Source organism: Megalopta genalis, chromosome 19, assembly GCF_051020955.1.
Source record: "Megalopta genalis isolate 19385.01 chromosome 19, iyMegGena1_principal, whole genome shotgun sequence".
Classification (NCBI taxonomy): domain Eukaryota; kingdom Metazoa; phylum Arthropoda; class Insecta; order Hymenoptera; family Halictidae; genus Megalopta; species Megalopta genalis.
Genome location: NC_135031.1, coordinates 3,162,578 through 3,180,061, shown reverse-complemented (window position 1 = coordinate 3,180,061; position 17,484 = coordinate 3,162,578). Strand labels below are relative to the sequence as shown.

The 17,484-nt window shown below is 43.4% G+C and overlaps 1 protein-coding gene across 7 annotated transcripts in view; it reads left to right on the top strand.

The window, feature by feature from the left end:
• LOC143260755 (latrophilin Cirl) overlaps positions 1-17,484 on the top strand; it is a 676,923-nt gene that overhangs the window by 564,130 nt on the left and 95,309 nt on the right. The gene's annotated exons all lie outside the window — the stretch shown is intronic.

Sequence of the window (17,484 nt, the reverse complement as noted above, 5' to 3'; positions counted from 1 at the left end):
CGTTTTTCTCCTCTTTCTTTTACCAACCGCTCCCCCCGTAGCTCTGGTTAACGCACCTCGGCCAGACAGTATGGCTGTCTGTTATTTCATCCAACGACCGATTAGCATAATCACGCGGTTCTCCGCGCGGATCTCTCTTTTCCTCTCCCTCCCTCCTCTCTCTCACTCACTCTCTCTCTCTCTCTCGCTCTCGCTCTCTCTCCTTCTCTCTCTCCTTCTCTCTTTTTCTTTCTCTTTCTCTCGCCGCCGTAATCTGCCGCCGTAAACTCTGCGAGCGATGCAACGGCTGGACACGCGTGTGGGATATATCCGCGGATTCAGCGGGCGCGCACGCAAATATCGGAACTCCGAACAAAGTACTCATGCAGCCTCCTTTTTTTTATGGAACGAGCCAAATCCTCTGATATAAAATCGCGCACGGAAATATCGCGGCGCTTTTTGTTTTTCACCTGAAAGGACGATGCTAAGTTACGCCGATCGTTGCGCTACAGCTTCGCCGCGCCGGAACAAAGCTCGATTCAATCGTTTTTTCCCCGGTGTCCGCTGTTTTCGCTGTTTTCTGGACAACAACAAGAGCGACGCGGTCCGGCTGCAACTCATAGTCGCTTGAAGCACACTGCTTAATTTTACAAGATCGACAGCATTAGTTATTTTCGGCAACGGTGGGAACGAAGTCGTTCTGTTCTGAACTGTCGCTGACAACATTTAATTGGAACGTTGATGGACGTTCACTGGCCATATTATTACTTTACGCCGTTCTTCGCAATGCAATAGAAAATATTTTTACACGCAGTTTCTTCGTGGGAATGTATACAAAGCTGTTAAAACGTTGTAAATTGTTAACACTTCTAAACCAACATAATCAGGAGAAGATAGAGATCTTCTTGAAATTTCTAAATTTAATTCAATTTTAATTTATTTAGCCTAAACTTATTTAGCATAAATTTTAATTTATTTAGCAATAATCTTTTCATATTTCTGCAAAAATTCAACGTAATAATAACAGTAATAATAATAATGAAAATGGAAACAATATGAATACAATATACGAAGCAAACGCGAACTAAATATTTTTTCTAAATATTTTACTATCTAAAGTTCCTAGAAAGACGTAAACTCCACAATCCAATAATAAACTGGGTGCTAAAGAATCTAGATTATCGCAAGCTTTCATTTTCGAACCGGGTAATAAAATGGACATAAATAATTTGATGTTGTCACATTCCCAAGCACTGTTTCAACACCTGTCCACTTTGATTTACCATCGAACTGATAAAATAACGATATCGGTCGGACATCTCGAGGCTATCAGGCCTCGCGGGCCAGATTAACACAGGCCCCAATGGAGTCTCGGGTGACATTTCTGAAAAAAAATGGTCCCTACGAAAGGGCTCGTGGACGGTGTCACGGGGAACGATCCGCGCCAAGCGTTGCCGAGAATTTCCGTGGAACATTTCTGACGAGCCCGGAGGGCCAAGATAAATCGACGAACGTATCGATCAGTCGAGAAACGAAGGAGCTCTCTCATGATAGAGAGAAAGAGTGGCATCCAGATTCGGAGAGACTTTACGGTCCATCGCTCGTCTTACAAAGCGTGGATTCCAGCTTCTTTCAGCGAGCTAACGAGCCGAAAGGCGGAGGGGAAAGAAAGGAGCAATTACGGCACGGCTCTCAAGGAAATGGCACGCTTAAGCGCCGCGGGACAATGGGACCGTGGCGCGAAGATGATTTTATTTTCGCGTGTACGATAATTGCGCCTCCGGTGGTCGGCCGAGTCCTCCGTAATTTTGAATTTTCCGCTACGTTTGTTTACCCCTTTTTGCGCGTCCTCCTCGACGAAACTGCCCCTCTGTTTCGCAGTGAAACGTATCCGTCACGGAAAGAATGGAAATCCAGGAACGCCGGAGACGCTCGGGATTCGTAAACCTTAGAAATGTAAAATATTCCCGCGCAGCGACGCTAAAAGTATAAATATAGGGACGGCGAAACAAACATACGGACTGTAAAACACAGTGGAACAAGTATCTTGAAAGTTCTCAGTGAAATAGTACAGGGTTCCCCGGAAAGAATCATCCGATTTCAAAAATTTATATTTTAAAAAATTACACACAGAAAATTATAATTCAAACACGAATATAACGGGAAAATGTGTGAGTTTTTGTTTACAAGTGTTCAATATGACTTCCTTTCGTTACACGTATGATATCATTGCGATATGAAAATTCTTGCCAAACACGGTGTAACGTATCTCTGGTAATTGTTTGTACAGCATCACAAATGCGTTTTTTCAGTTCATTTACACTTGTAGGTAAAGGTGGTACAAAGACAAGATCCTTCACAAATCCCCAAAGGAAGAAGTCGCATGGGGTTAGGTCGGGTGATCTCGGAGGCCAACTGTGTAGAACCATATTATCGGATGAACTGCGACCAATCTAACGGTTTGGTAGTTCCGTATTAAGAAAATTCCGAACCTCCAAGTGCCAATGGGGTAAAAAGTAAAACTCACACATTTTCCCGTTATATTCGTGTTTGAATTATAATTTTCTGTATGTAATTTTTTAAAATATAAATTTTTGAAATCGGATGATTCTTTCCGGGGAACCCTGTATTTAACGGAAGAGATTATCCAGTTAGAATTTGCGGAGGATAAATCAATGCAAAGAAAGAACGGTTCATTATAATAAGAATAGAGTAATTTACGTAATAATCTTGTTCGTCATAGAAAAAAGAACATATGGTCAAGTACATATGACACAGTGTGCGTCGAGTTAACAATAGCATAAATTTTATTTATATAACTTACGATATTCGTCGTTCTTCCTGCAAACGTTGTTTCACCATTTATTTTCCTAATTTATCCTCTATATCCTATAATATTTTATTTAGGAGTTTTTTTAATTTATCCTTTCAATTGGTCCCATAAGCTGTAATACTTTTGGACAACAAATATTCTTGCACAATACAAGCCTCGTATTTCTAATCAGTTATCCCGGTAGTATCCATATTTAAAGCATTTTCGCGTAAATAATTCTTTTAGATAGTTAAATCAATGTTTTCGTTCAAATAGTAATGCTAAAGTCAGACACTGTTTCATTCAAAAATTATTATGTAACAAATATTGCAAATTATGCAAATCAAATTTATACTATTGTTAACTAGACACCAATGCCTTCATATTTTTGCTAAACATATTTTTTCTACTGTTTTGAACAACATTGCAATGGAATGAAGAAAAATGTTGTGGTATCCGAATGCTCTAAGCTAAAGGAAGAAACGTTGAGGAAGAAACGATTCCGAAAAGTGCTGTTTGAATTTACATGGCTATAGTACCACTGGTAATTATCGTCCGAATAGGATGCAAAGCATCGGAATCGGGTTGCAGAGCGCAGATTCGCGGGCTTGTTACAGAGGAAGCTCCTCTGGTGTAAATATAGGAAAGTTGTCAGTGAAACATCAATCTATCCATCGCCTCTGCAACACCGTACGCCACTCCAACGGTATTAATTTACCGTAGGGTGCAACGGTTAGCTAGCCCGGACTAGGAACTCCGACCTCGGCCGCGGGTATTAATTTATCCGACCAGGGTGTGTGGCATCGCGAGATAACGCCGGATGATTAACGATAACGAAAGTTTCATGCGGAGGTGTAGTTTAAATCAACAATCCCCGCGGAGCCTTCGGGAGCCTTTAAACTCGAATTTCTCTCACTTTGCGCCGCGCCGCCGAGCCGTGCCGCGTTCAACCGTCGATCCTTGGCTCGCGAAATTTTCAAACGAGCGATCCCGAGGAGCGCCGTTTCCGACGTATGGGATCAGATAGGGGCCCGACTAATACCGAAAACTTGCGGTCGCTTAATTATTACGTTTCCTTTCGGACGCGAAATCTTTGATCTCGCTGGCGCTCGTGCGGGACGTCGAGAACAAAGGACGAAAGGAATATCCTGGAGCCGGAGGCGAGAGACTCGGCTTCGTGGAATTTCGACTCGGCGATTGCATTGCGCGCGTAAGATCGTTCGATTCGATTAACGCGTGGATCGTGCGTGAGCAACACGCGGAAGACATTTCTGTGAATTCTTTTCCGCGCCTCGTAATTTTTCTTCGACCGAACCGAGCGACGGATTCCTTTGTCTCGGCAGTCGAGATTTAAAATCCGGCGCTCGCCATCGATAAAACACTCTTCTCTCAATCTTCTCTTTAACCCCGCTCGCCCCTCGGAAATACAATGGGGTAACCTATAACGAACTAAATCGTTCGTTGTTGCATTCATTCGTTATAAGATCGATATTGATATAGCATAATATCATCGAATATTATTAACAAATACATAACGTAGTTATTACTTAATACAATGTTTTCTCACGAAATAAGATAAATTTAATACAAAATACAAAAATATAGAATCATGCAAATATATATACTATAAATTTAATTTATTATATTTATATACAATGTATATATATAAATTTATAGTATGTATATTTGTATGTTTCTATATTTTTATATATATTATATTATAATAATATAAAATATAATATTTAATTTATAATATATATATATATATATATATATATATAAATTTAATATATATATTCAATATATATATTAAATATAAATATAATAAATATATATTCAATATATATATATTGAACGTATGTACAAATTTATAAAAAATATTTTGCTGACCCATGACTAAAATTATGTAATGGAATAACAAAATGAATCTTCACTGTTGAAAGATAAATGATTAGATAAATAACTAGACCAGTGTGTAACTAATTTCTCAGACCATATCGAAAGATGGTTGAATGTTGTTTCATTCGTAATTCCGTATTTTCGAAAAGTAATTTATGTCAAAATTGTGTGTAACGAAATTGATGGATGTTTACGAAAATAAGTTGTACACTTGCAAATACACTATATAAATATTTTATCATAATATGAAACACGAAGCTTGTAAATATCGTACAGTGCTTCCGTTTGTATCAGTAATTAATATCGAACACGTTTACACAACTGACGACGATTTCTACTTTACCGTGCAAACCTATACGCGATGCCATTTTTGCACTCTATCAGCAATCGATCATTTAAAAACGGAAAATACCACGGAACCATTGAACCTGCAAATTGTTGCAACCTTAACGTAATGTGTCTAACTAGATTTTACGTTGCTGAAGTACTATTATCGCTTCTTATAGACGTGTAACTATGAAACATTTTGCAATAAAACTATGCAATACATGTAATATTTAATATCTACGTAAAAAGATAATATCATATTCATTTTACAAGCAATAGTGAGATCAAAAATTTTAGTGAAAATCTGACAGACTCTTTGTATTATTGTCATAATCTCGGATATCCACGATTAAGAATTAAAATCGACGAGTATCTACTTTCACCGTGTCGCCGATCCTAAAATAATAATTGTAACGAGGACGTTTCAGCCCTTGACATTGGCAGACGGATTTCTGGTAGGGATTTCGACCAGCGAGGTGTAAAGTAATTTTTTCTCAGGAGGCCCGACGTATCGCTGATTCCATCCACGTTCTGAACGATGAATATTCGTGATTTTCTGTCGCGCGCGTAGTCGAAAACAGGCGGTCTCGAAGGGTGCGCGTCGAATAGACCCCATTTTCTCCGATAAGAAAAAGAAAAACGGCGTGGGGCAGGGGGCAGCGATGGTGGTAATCTCGAGCGAGGAATTTTAATTAAAACCCACGGTTATCACGCTCGCATTGCCGAACAGACGGAGGAACCCCGAAAGAACATCGAAAAATACCTTGAATGACGAACGAACCGAGCAGCAACGGTTCCCCCACCCTCTCCCGTTAGTAGATCGTCACGCGTATTATTTATTCACGTCACGGCTCACGGGGGATCGAAGAATGCCCGAACGTCCTCGGGCCCGCTCTGGTAGCTGAAAGGTGGCACGGAAGGGGACGGGAGACCGAGTGGTTCGATAGGGTGGCGAGCAGGGGCGCGAGGGGCGAGGTGGACAACGAGGATGCGAGGAGTAATAAGTCGAGATAACGAGCTTTTCGATGCTCCTCCTCTCCTCCACCATCGAAACGGAAAATTAATTAAGTGACTCCCAAGGTTCGCCGGGTATTCTTAACCTTCGAAGACACAATGAACGAGAAATTGTGCGACGGAGAGACGGAGGCCAATCGAGAGGGGCGAGAACGGGACGGATAGAGGAGGAAGATAGCCGGCTATCAGGGTCATTAGTTACGGATGTCCCGTCCGAACCGGGACCACTCTCGTCTCGATAAACAGGAGGCCCTTCGGCCGGGACAGCCGGAGAGAAAAGAAGGCGGCCCAGCGGGGGAAGGTCCCGAAGATACCGTGAAAAAAAGCGAGTAAAGAGAGGAGCTCTGCGGAGCAACGCCGTGGAACCGCGACAGCAGGAGGATCGGAGAGGACCGGAGAGGGAGAACCCCGAATAATAATTATAGGGTCGGTAATATAACGGTCAGCGTGCCCGTTATCTGGCACTCTTAAAGTGCACTATGTTGTTTGGAAGATAGGAGCGGGCCCCGCGTTCCTTTCCGTTTCTCGTCACCGTCGCTCATCTTCTCGCTTTTATCGGCTCGTCTCGCGTCTCGCATCTCGCATCTCGTCGCCCGCGTGTCCCGCACCTTGTCGCCGTGTGGCCGAAATTCTCCAAGCCGGGATCTTGTCGAGGAATTACGCGTGGAAGTTCGACGCTGCTAGACAGAAACGGGCGAACAGAAATTCGGTATCCGGGGGAAGGTGTTCAACTGCGCGGAGATTATGTTCTTGGATTAGATCCCAACCCCTCGGCGACCTGCTTGCTCCGGGCACGGAATAGCAAGCCGACCGAGCTTGCCTGGAAAGGGTTTCGCTTCTAATTATACTTTTTGCTGTTTAAATGCACCGAAGAAGGCGAAGCAGCGCTAGATTGTATCCCGTATTTCGAATTTCGATCGGACTAAGGTATTCGTACACCTTTTAAAACGCCGTAACTTTTTGGAAATTGAACCAAGCGACTTTGATTCGAATTCTTCTTAAATGTTACAGGGGCCAGTTTACCGTGTAATGATTAAAATATTTTTTTAAATTTTTGTTGCGTGCTCCGAGATTTTTAAATCTCGGTTAAAAACCGAGAGCTTCTTTTATCTCTTTTCGTCGTTCGAAGTAATAGAAAAGTTGAAAAAAGGGTGGTTTAGTGAATAAGTTCTTTTGGCATTCAAAACGAAATTCAAGTCATTTAGTCCGGTTTAAAAAAATGATATTGCATTTTAAGTGGTCTACGAACACTTTAATCCGTCACTGTTAATCACAGATAATTCGTGGTCTCTTAACGAGTCTCTTAACACTAGATTTACGAAGCATAATCATATTAGTTTATAATAGTCTATCATTAGTTTATAAAAGTAACAATAAGACATTTATTCTGATTTTTAACAAATGTTATTGTAGCATTTGCCGTAAGTAACATATAAATTGAATAAATAACTCATAAATGTATCTTTACGATATGACTAATCATAAATTAAAAAATTTGCTATTTTAACGGGTTCCATAAATCTAGTGTTAATAACGTTCATCACTAACGAAAAAGCGTCATAAAAAAAGAATTCACTTATTATTCCTCACTTATTATTATTTATTTATAGTAGGCAACGAAGTAGGCTCGGCAGTCAAGGTGTTACGGAGAAAAATACGTGTTTACAATACAGACAATTGTTACACCTGCGTGAAGATCCGCCAACTATTCTGCGCGTATAGTTTAATCTCACGTGCGAATCGCTAGGAGAAGAAATCTGTTCGGCAGTTTTCTTCGGAGGAAAAGTGGAGAGGCGGAAAACATTCCAGGGCAGTGCCGTTTTATGGAGAAAGCAGAGGGAATCGATTCGGCGAGCCCTCTGCGCTGATCTAACCCCTTAACAATCGGTTCGAACGAGATTATGTCGCGCAAGTCCGTGTTCGACGGGAGAATTTCGAGCAGGTCGTCTCGCGATTCCGTCGGCGGATCGACGAGGAGGGCGGATCGCTTGAGATTTCCACATCACGTAACTCCCGGCGCGCACATACCTGATCCCGACGCATTCAGCGTGACGAATCACGGTCGTCGGACAGGGCTGGCGAGACACGCGTGAAAAGATCTGCGAAGTCGGTGTGTCCGGCCGTCTTTCAAGCCAGCTACCAGGAGATTTTCAACGACTTATAGGAGTTGCCTGTGGAGCGAAGTAAGAAGACGGTCCGGTCCGGTCCCGTCCCGTCCCGGCCCGTCCCGGCCCGTACGGTGCCTTCCGGAGGCCAGTAAGACTCGGCGAAGTAGATTGCACGGGTGTCACGGTTAATCGGATAACTTAGAATCGAAAGCCGGGCTTTGACTCTTTCATGCGCCGAATCGTGCCGCTTCTCCGGCGTCCCGTGTACATTGACGGAGTGAAAAACCGCGGAACTGGCACCGCTGAAATTAATTGAAGCGATAATCTCGAGAAAATCCTTCGCTCCGTGCTCTCATGGCTCCCGAGTGTCCTCGCCGAGTCTAATGACGATAAATTACATCGGGCTTGGGTCCGCGAAATTATTATCCGGATAAAAAACCGCGAGCCACCGATAAAAGATGATAGATCAAGTACGTCATCCGTTCGTAGGGCTGGAGCTCGAATCTTTTCAGACACGAGGTAACGCGGCAACTTTAATCAGCGGGACTTTAGAAAATCTCTGAAGCTTCGTACAAATTTCGGCAAGCAGCACGATGTTAGAAACGTTTCTGTCATCGAATGGAGCGTTTCTTGCAGCAGAAATGAAATCGATTCGTCATATAATTTCTAGCATCGGCTTCGACGAAATGCACGTATGCTGTTTACTTTATTACATTTCGTAAGATACGTTTTGAGTGCCGAATATCGACTCCGAAAATTCCCGTTCTATCAAAGTCGCTCAATTAATAAAACCGAAACTATAAGGCCTAGTAACGTTTATTTTGTTCAATGTATTATAATACAGATAAGTGAATTTCGAAATCTGGATGATAAATAGGGTCACTTATATGTGCTCGACGCGACACTCGACACGTGTTAACACTTTGACTGCCACGTGAACACTTCAATAATCTTATAAAAATAGAATATTTTAAATTAGAACGAATCAAAGCTGTAAAGATAAGTTGTGTATTACGTCTTACTGTATTACGTCTGTATTACTTCTTCGACATTCTTACGTTTCGTGGATCCTAATCTGTGCGAGATATACAGTAAATTCTCCCTAATTAACGCTCAGATTGTACACAAAAATGGACAATTTGAGGAGAGCAGGTGTGATTATTCGAGCTTTGCACAATCTGAGCGTCAATTAGGGAAAATTTATTGTAACAGATTAGTGTACAAATTAATTCTTCAGATCTGAGCAAATAATTTCTGACATATCGGTAACTTGGCAGCCGAAGTGTTAAACAGTTGATTGAAATGATCGTTCGCATTCCAGAGAAAATACAAATGATCCCAATATAACAGTGAAATAAAAAGTGCACTTTTCGAGACTGCAGCTGCCCGTTCAATCTTGCAGTCAAGTGTCCGTTATGCTCGGCCCTCTCGGCTCGCAAGGCAGCCTCGTCACGGTGTCACGCGGCCGTGTGTGTGCGTGACTGCGCGATCCACTTCACCGAATGGCCACTTTGCGCGTGTGAGAGCGTGAAAATTGTTGCAGAGAGAAACGGTCGATTGGTAATTCGACGCAATGACGGGCTCTAGCGTCGAGGAACTACGATGAAAATGATCGCGATCGGTCCGAAAATGCAGTCGGACGAAACGTGGCTCGCTGGGGTACGCGCGCTATTCCACGACCGGATTCCATGCAGGCTCGCAGAGCAATACTTTTAGGCACTTCGTAGATTAAAAATCTGTGAAACGAGATTATTTTTCTCAGCGCGAAAGATTCGGAGGCCAACAATTTTTTGCTTTAGATTTCGTAAAATCTGTTAGTTTCCTGTGATTTTTTAAAATTTATGGGAGCAATTCTATGAAACTAGAGCTAATTAAACATCAGTTTTTTCAATTAAAAATAATGTAACAATATTCTTAAGTTCTTCCAATGTTTTCACTGTTATGGATTACTCTTATAATTTCTTTTTATTGCGACATTGTAATACTTTAAAGATAGTGACATCTTTTATGTCTCGAGCTAAAATTTACGCTCGAATTGTCGAACATTTTACCATTGACATATTTGTTACAAAGACGAACTCTGTACATAAGCGACGCAAATTAGTTTTGAATCGAGCCTTGTGCTTCGCTCCTCAATATGTATTAAATCACTGTCGCATCATAATACAAGGATGCAGGAGACGTTGTAATTCGTGACTTGAACTAGGTTATTAACCCTTAGCGCTCCACGCGTTTCTCGAGTACTACCAACCAGCAACTCCGACACATTTTTAGAGCAAAGCGCCTGAGATAAAGGAAGTCTTATTTTGAGCGGAAATGATTACACGTCCTTGTGAAAGCGTTTGATTTTATTCATTTTATGTTGCTAAGTATAAAAATCGGCAAAAAATGTTTTAATCGTAATGGCATCTACCTAACATTGTGCGAGGTCGGTGCATCGACATCGTGAATTGTGACCGAAATTTCCAAGCAGCAAATGCATCCTCATCGAAATGGGTAAATTTACTATTAATGATATTCTTCACAATTCTTAAATGAATATATCCCTCATGTTCTTTGACGTAATTTACTATAAAATTAGCATTGCGAATCGTCTGTTGAATTCTGTTTGGATACGGAATTATTGAAACAAAAATATCTTTTGCGTGAATTCGCCGGAATTTTTTTATTGTTAATCTTCACTGGAATCGGCTCAATTAATAATTAAATTAAATTAAAAATTAGACGTTCTAAGATAAAGTTGAACAGCGTTTTTCTGAAAAATATCACTATCAGCAACTCCGGCACATTTTTGGAGCAAAGCGCCTGAGACAAAGGAAGTTTTATTTTGAGCGGAAAAGATTACACGTCCGTGTGAAAGCGTTTGATTTTATTCATTTTATGTTGCTAAGTATAAAAATGGGCAAAAAATGTTTTAATCGCAATGGTACACGTTTTCACTACAAATAACAATTGCCAACGTCAACAAAAACATAGCATCTTCAGTGTAATCATGCTAAGAACATTGAGCTCCGCAGCAGAGCCTTCGGATTTACAGAACAAATGACGGATGTCTCCACAGCGGAGCCAACGGAGCGCTAAGGGTTAAGTTAACAATATCAACTACGATATCCAATCGAAAACTTTTGCTTCTTCTCATCCATTCTTAAGATATTCATGGTTGAACTGTCAAGTAGTACCTAGTAGTGTCAAGTAGTACCAACTGTCAAGTATTAGTAAAGACGTTAAAATTATAGCTAATTATCATATTACATGGCTCAATATATAGACATCACAATTATAGCTAAATATCAGAAAATTACTGATATTCAGCAAAAAATAAGTTAAAAGCAATGCTTACGATCGTGTGACGCTATGAAATGTAACCAACTTTTTGGACGAAAGTATCAGGGTGCCTTGTACAGATTCCCTAAACAAACGGCCGCTAAAGGGACATCGTTCCCTTGAAGATCGAATCGACGAGCAAGCAGGCGGAATGAAGGCTGGTCAGCAACAAGTGCATAACTCGGCGACTGTTTCGTCGCGGGAGGGACGCGTCCCTTCCGATCGCGTGGAAAGCAACCATGACTTTCTATGATTTCTTCTTAAGGGCCTACCTCTTCCCAGACTAAGTTTGACCCGGTTCGTACTGATCGGCAGAAAGCCGCCTGCTTGCTGCACATTCGAAAATTGCATCCGGCCGAGAACCGGCCAGGGGAGCAGAAGGTTGCCAAAATGGAATCAGGAAACTGCCCGTCATTCTGTTTTGGCGAGTCATCCGGAGAACCGTGGCCAAGACGATCGGCCGCTGGGCTGCCAGCTTTCAGAAACTGGCACCCGTCCTTTCAACCGTCGCGTCCCCGCCGACCAGAAGAATTACAGGCTCGCTCGCCTTCACCCGCGGCTCCTCGACCCGTTCTACCTACTCGCGGAACAATTTCAACTGGATTCCGCTGGGATCAAGCATCCGAACAATCTTTCTGCGCTAAGAGCCACGGGAGCGATAGAAATGCTGCTAATAGACGCTATTTGCTGTCAGAGAGTCGGTGACGCGTGAAAGGAAAATTGCGCATTTAACATGAGGCACAAATTCCACGAAGCTGATCTATGACCCAGCTCGATGCGATCGATTTTGTATTCCGCGATGGTCGCACAGATCTGAGGAATTCGCGTGCATCGATATTATGTTAGAAGGGTTGGATGGAATTGCATCTTGCTGGACGCCTGTTCCTGGGTACAATAAATTCTGCCTAATTTTCCTTCAGCTTGTGAACAAAGATGGACAATTTGGGAAGAGGAGATACGATTATTCGAGCCTTGCATCTCGTTTTTCTAATTGTTGACAATCAGCACCTATAAAAACGAAGGCTCGAATAATCGTATCTCCTCTTCTCAAATTGTCTATTTTTCTTTACAAGTTGAAGGAAAATTGGAGAGAATTTACTGTAAACGCTAAGTGGCCTCACCTAATCGAATCAAAGCTGTAAAAGATAAGTTGCGTATTAATCGTGAGAAAATTAGAAGACACCCTTGTTTTCGAGGACAGTATATTTATTTCTATAGACAGCAGTACGAACCCAGATTTCTAAACATGTCTCTGCACAACTTTGATTGCGCCAGACATCGTCAGAGGTTTGCTCACTGACGAAGAGGGAGTATAATATAATATATAATATAATCCTGGGAATAGTAACTCGACAAATTAATCCTTAGCCCTCGAGTCACACCATTGTCGTACCACACGTCATTCAGAAATTTTTGAATTCTTCACTGATCATCGTTTCTCTTTCGTTCCTTAGAACTTCGTGTACCTCTGCGCTCTGAAAGAAATCGTTAAGATTCTCCCGCGACAGATTCAACGGGAACGACTCCGCGAGACGACAGAAATCTCCGAGTTCGAAGAACGTCGGAGTTATCGATACGCGGGTCCGTTATCGGTGCGCTGCGGTGCGAACGTCGCTGGAGACACCGCGGAGGTATCGGGGCGGTATCCGTCGAAGGATGAGCCCGGAGTAAATCCGTCTAGTAGACAAGAAAAGTGGCGCGATAGGTCGGCTGGGATAATCCCTGGCAGGGTCGTGGGTTCCGAAGGGTGGCGCGGGGCTTGTATCGGTGCACACTCGGCTCGGTCTCGGGCTGAAGTCGTCTCCACCCTGGCCACTTCTCGGCGGAGGGCTCGGAATGGGTGTAACACGGCTGCCACGGACCTGGCGGAGGGGTGGCGGGTAATATTTTAAAACGGCCGCGAGTCTGTTGCGAGCAGAGGCTCTTGTCGAGTGCACACGATGCTGAAGGGCTAGCGGACTCGCAGAAAGAGGTGCAAGGGGAGCTGAGGGAGGTACGGGCCGCCGAAGAAAGAGAGAAACGACGAGGAAAAGAGAGAAAGAGAAAGAGAGAGAGTAAAGGGAGGGCGTGCCTGCTGTTATCTTGCTTGTTCCCTGGATGAAATATCGACTAGCAGTTTCAGGCCTTCTTCCACCGCTTCACCTTCCGCGTCTTCTTCCTCTTCGTCCCCGTCCACGGCTTCGCTCCGCGCTCAAGACTCTAGCCACAGCCTCTCGAACAATCCTCCTCGAAGACTCTCGTCCGCGCTCCCTGAAATATACTTGGATGTCCGTCATCGTCCTGGGACCGTTCCCGGATCGGTCTTCTTCCTGCATTTCTGGAAGGATAATGCTATATCTCCTCGTCCTGGCGACGTATCATTACCATGCATTGCCGGCGGGCCCATCGATCACCTTCAGCTATCCAGGATGAGCCGGCTCCTCGAACCGATCGATCCTGGCGAAAAAAGCGGCCGCTCCCGAGAGATAGGTGAAACAGTGTAGAGCGGCAGGGGAATAAAAAGGGGGTGGGGTCGGGAAACCTGAAAGAGGTGGAGAAGATAACCCGCGCGATCCTCTTCCGCGGCTTCCCGTTCTTCTTCCGATGAATGGATATTAGCTAGAACCAGAGGCAGCTACTTTTCCATGGCTTCGAACGAATCCTCGCTGCGCCAATTTTCGTGGAACAACCGGCTCCTCGAACAAACCCGATCCAACGAACGCCAAGACAAAGGAGCTGGTAATTTTCCCGTTCGCTATTTTTTCGTCGTCGTCGTCGTTGCGCTCCACGTCTTCGGCGCAACGAGATCGGGTCGTCGCGCACGAAATGCCCGATTTCGTTCGAACCAGCGCGGCTCCGTCGGATCGTTCCCGGTTGCCGCAGTATTTTTCATTAGGCGGAAACGTTGAAATACTGTTTTCTAAAAAGAATCCGGGGCGTATAATCAACGCATTAAAGCCGGCATTAAAAGGGAGACAGATTAGCGTGGTGCGACGTAATTTTTAATTAGAAAAACTGGGCTCCTCTTCAGCAGCAGCGCCGCGGCCGCGCGCTGTGAATTAATCGCGACTGCGATTTTAATTAGACCGCGTTACCGCGAGCCTTGTTGCCGGTCCACGGTATTTATTTTATAGAGTGACAACAATTAATCAGCCGAATGTCGCGCCACCAGGTATTTATTCACTCGCGTCCTCTGTGTGTTGTTGCCGGCGATAACATAAACTCGGCAAGATCGCATCGCTGACGGCGCGGCGCGGCACAGCGTTGCCGGTGATAACGGAGCGAGACGAGCGCGACGTGTAAATTTAGACGATCGCGTTAAATTCCCGATTCGATCTATCGTGAATCCGCGACTCGTCCGTCAAACCATCTCTCGTCGTCTCTCTGAATCGTTCGATCGGACTCGGGGATCCCGATTGTTAAGACTTCGTTTACGAGCCAGGTTACACGGCTTCGAAAAATATCAAGTTTTTCAGAAAGTTCTTTTCGAATCAATTATATGGTTTCAATGGAAGGAATTTCATGAATTGCAAAACGAACGTTCCGAACAACTTAAGTCGACGTAGGAGATTTGTCGTGAAACAATTTGTACAATTTTAGCAACAATTTTTTTTTGAATGCAAGAGGCTATTGTGTTTGAAACAATTTTCATGGTACTTTTCTTAAAAAATATTAATCGATTTCAAAGTTATGATCGTTCTTTCGGATAGGTTCTGCGGGCGTGTCTGATCATCGCACACCCTTTCTACTCGGTGTGACACCGATTAAAGTTGTTTCAGCGTTTGTTAAAACCTTATCCAGTTATATATATACTCATAGTTATATGAGTATATAGTTATATATATACTTATAGTTATCCAGTTATACTATACTAATTTCTCTTACCTCGCGTGTTCCTCGTATGTTAAATTGATGCTATCGCAAAAAATCAATACGATAAGATAAGATTTACCGAAAGTAAAGAAAAATATTTTTGTGCAATGTCCTCTTCAAATTTTTCACGTAGAATAAAATGATGTGCCGGATAAACCGTTGTACATTTCACAAACCGTTGAAACGTATAGCAAAATGAAAACCATACTTATCCCGTCTTTTACTGTTGCTCATCGTTCAAGTCTTCACTCACTTGTTATCGTTCACATCCATTCGAAATTCTTCCGAAGTATTAGATTTGAACTTCCTATAGCTCACAGATATTTTTTCAACAAGAAAATAAATGACATGTGTTCTCTTGCTCTTGAAATTCTTATCCCTCGAATTGACACACAGCGTCCTTTTAATAACAAATATTTTGTCCCATCTTCACGTTACATATTTTTCCATTAATAATAATAGATAAAAAAAAATTTTTTTTAAAATCAAAGTCATAAAGTCTGAGATGAATTTTCGCAAAAACACGAGAATAATATACAGCGAAACTTGAAAATAGTGTAAAATTGATACCGGGGATTAATGAGAAAGAAATTCATGAAGTAAATTCAAAATAGTACGAACGATACGATAAGAAGATCAGTGTGCAAATAAAAAGTAACGATACACGAGAATACTGCTGATTTGATCCATCTATAACAGCATTTACCTCGTGGAACCGCTTATAAATTATTTAAAAGAATTCCACGAGATTCTTAGCATTGATAGGGCGCCTACGATAGAACCGTAAACAATTTGTCGCGAAGAATTGCACGCAGGGACGTCCGTGCATGGTACACGGGACGAAATAAATACAATTAGTTAAGAAAGATCTCTCGCAGTGGTCGACGGGGAATACGATCGCTCCCCCGGCAAATGAAGAAACATCCGGGGTGCAGCTCGATCCTTCTCGAATCTCTTCCGATAAATCGTGGCGCGGCCGCGATCGCGGAACAACGGAAAGCCGAATAACTCGCGCGACTGCTTAAAGAGCGAGGAGGGGTCCGGGGCCCGGGCCCGGGGGGAAAGGGGTACAGAGGCGGCGAGAGAGATGGGATCCGAAAAGTAATGTGAGAAATACGAGAGGGCCGAGAGCGAGGGGTCAAAAGGTGTGCATCGCTGACCGTGGATCGAGGGTGAGGGGCAAAGGAGGACCGACAGAGATATTTGGAACGTTTGCGGCGCAGAATTCGAGGCATAGGAAGCCGAGATATCGCGCGGCGGAGGCTGCTCGTTGTTCGGTTTGCTGGCTGGCGAAATAACCGAAGAATCTTATGCTCATTTCACGAGTCAGAGAGAAAGGGTACCTCGGTACCCGGAGCCGCCGACAATTCCGTATCGGAGCGGAGATCGCATTGTCACCACCTTCCTTTCTTTTCCCTCCTCTTCCTTCGCCAGCGTCTTCGCCAGCGACCGTTCCTCGTTCTCCTCCTCCTCCTCCTCCTCCTCCTTCTCCTCTTCGTCCTCACCGTCCTTATCCTCCTGTTTCTTCTCCGCCCTCCTTGCTCCGTCGCAACCCTCGTATTTCCTCGAACCTCTGTGACACTCGGCGCCGACATTAAATCCAGCCTAGCACAATGGTACGCGTTACGGTATAGGATATTTCGCGGATCGATGCCTTTTATTTCTGCGCGGCTTCCTCCTCGGATAAATAGCCTGCCCAGGATCCCGCGGACAATACGCGTTCCGAAAGTTGACGCGCGCCAATGGAAATTTCTCTTTCGCCGGTGAAGGAGCGAGGATTCTTTGTTTCGTGGTTCTGAAAGAAACCGCGTATCGACACTTTTAACCCTGTTTTCGGCGACGCGCGTCGTTCTTTCTTTCCCTTATCGCGTCTGTGAAACTGAAAATGTCGGCGTTGTCCGCTCGGGTACCATCGAAGAATAGAAGAACTTTCAAATTTTTGATGAAACGACACTGTTTAACCTTCGTACTACGGTTATCGGGTCATATTGACCCGGTGTTTAACACGTTGAATGCCACGGGGGTCACCGGTGACCGGCACTTAACTTGGCGGTGACGCCATGGGGGCCACCGGTGACCAGCGCGCCCAAATTGATAAAAATATATATAATTTAAAACAAATGTCGATATCTAAAATTTTGTATTATTACCATCGTCGATTCAAACAGT